This window comes from Primulina huaijiensis, chromosome 10, assembly GCF_012295235.1.
Source record: "Primulina huaijiensis isolate GDHJ02 chromosome 10, ASM1229523v2, whole genome shotgun sequence".
Classification (NCBI taxonomy): domain Eukaryota; kingdom Viridiplantae; phylum Streptophyta; class Magnoliopsida; order Lamiales; family Gesneriaceae; genus Primulina; species Primulina huaijiensis.
This window is the reverse complement of record NC_133315.1, coordinates 7,063,802-7,066,504: the sequence shown is the minus strand read 5'-3', so window position 1 is coordinate 7,066,504 and position 2,703 is coordinate 7,063,802.

The window sequence follows — 2,703 nt, the reverse complement described above, 5'->3', positions numbered from 1 at the left end:
CTTGTTTACCTGATAATGCGTTGAAAAAAATTTATAAAGCTAGATGTGAGCGACTAAGGTTGATGATGTCATATGGCATACCGAATGATATCCGGTTGATAATTGAAGCAAAAGTCCGATTGGTTGGAGAAGCAAGTGAAATAATAATAAGACATATGCCAGCATTTGGTAAAAGCACATATGCCAAGAAACGAAGAGCTAAACGTATAGGTGGATGTCATAAATGTGCAAGGTGGACTTGTAAAGGGAAATGCAAAAATGTTGGAATGACATCAATGAATAGAGAAGATAAAATTTTATTCATTAAGAATGGTCTGAGTAAAGAGCCTTTGGATAATTTTCTAGAGGTTCTTGATACGCATTCTAGTGGGTACGTGCAAAATGAACTTCTTAAACTATGGTGGCAATTTCAACATGAGGAATATCAATATGGACGGTGGAATCAGCCTTATAAAGATCCTACTGTAGTAACGCATATCTGTTTAGATAAGTAAATATATATATACAATTTCGTCTCGGGAATCTGACGTTAAAAGACCCTGTTTGCCAATTTATAAGAAAATTGGATGGGAAGCATATCCTCGACTCATAGAAGGCGTTGAAGCCGTTACTGAACGTAAAATCAGAGGAAGATGTGAGCCACAATCACAACTACGCTGTATATATGTGTTTTAATTTATGTCATTTTTATTTTCTTTTAATAATAATAATTTCCTGTTCAAATATTGACTTTTGGCATGTTACGCTTATAAATTCATATGCTGTGATTTAACAATTGCAGAAAACATATTTATCAACATGTCGACGTCCACGGTAAGTAAAATCAAAAATATTTGTGTATTTTGTGGATCTAGTGCAGGAAAAGATTCAATTTATGAAGAGGCAGCAGAAAAGCTTGGAATAACACTTGCTAAAAAAAAGATTCATTTGGTATATGGTGGTGGTGAAGTTGGTCTCATGGGAAAAGTTGCAAAAGCTGCGCATGCAGGTGGAAGTGAAGTCTTAGGCATTATTCCGACTACCTTAGCCAGTCTTACTGGACCAACAATAGGAGAAGAAATGAAAGTGGACAACGTGTATGAACGAATTACTCAAATGATTGAACATTCAGATGCTTTCATTGCTTTGCCAGGAGGTTTCGGTACTTTGGAAGAAATATTTCATACTGTTTGTTGGGCACAATTAAATATCCACAATAAGCCAATTGGTTTGTTAAATGTTAACAATTATTATGATAAACTGCTATCGTTTCTTGATGATGTTGTGGAACAGGGATTTATTTCATTAGCTTCGCGAAGGATGTTAGTTTCTGCTACAAGTGAAGGTGAACTTATTGATTTACTGCAAGGATTTAGTCATGAACCAGATCCATTCTTATCTCAACTTAATTGGCCAACATCCAAGAGTAAGAAAAGAAAATTCATGTGATGCTGAACTTGTGATTCAACGGTATGTTTTAATATTTTGTTTTCTCTTTAAGGTATGAAAAATCTCCTCTTCTTCTTCTCCTCTTAGTTTGTTTTTATATAAAAATAAAAAAAAAATATTCATATATATAGTAATAATAATAATAATAATTTTTAGTTCAATGACGAGTAAGGTGTCAGTAAAATGCACCTGAGACGCATTAGTTAATAATTATTGGAAAATCACAATACGCTAGATTTTAATATTCATTATATTCAAATTACAGATTACAAGAAAAATTAGTTTTTCATATGTACCAATTTATATATATATATATTTGATCAATTAATATAAAATGTATAATAGATGTATATATATATATATATATATATATAATTGTGTGTGTTTTCAAATAAAATAATTTCTAAACCTTTTATGATAATATAGTTAAAAGATATGGTTTGTATGGTTGTTAACATGTATAATTGAAAGAATTCTTTTTGTTAAAGCATAATATATACTCACACATCTTTTGTGAGTAAGTGGTGAGAAATGAGAAAACAATTAATAAACTTTTATTGATTATTAAAAAATGGTTAATTACAAGAATATAACTCCCCTATAAAAAAAATATTGATTATAAAAAAAATAGAAGATAAATAACGGACTGCAAAGTTCTTTGTTCATTGTAATTGTTTTTTTTAGATTTGATTGATGTACTATAAATATGTTCTAAAAAAAAATCCATCAATCAATATGTTCTAAAAAAAAAGATTTGTTTGTGTTGGATAAATTTCAAAGTTAGTCGAATGTATCCATTATATAAATGTTTATATATGTAGATATTTATGATAGAATGCTTGGGAAAAAAAAATTATGTCGTTGTAAAACTTTGCAGTCACGTTAATTAAAAAAAAGAAAAAGAAAAAAAAAATAAAAAAAAAGAGAGAAAAAAAGGAGATTTTATTCTTTATAAATTTTCCTATTTTGTTTTCAATATTAGTTTATTTAATTGTCTACTTTACTAATTAGCCTTTTTCAATGAGAGTTAATAGTCATTCCAACTTCATGAGGGTAAATCAGCTATCTATTAAATATTTTTGACCTGAAAGAATATGGAGTTGAGGCTTTTACTAAAAATTCTCGATATTATACATGTTATGGTGGGTGGTGTGAATTATCTTTTTGACTATATTATCATAAAAAAAATTTAGAAATTAAAATATATATATATATATTGTTACTTTATATATTATGTGAAAATAATAATAAAAACACATCTAATTATATATTATT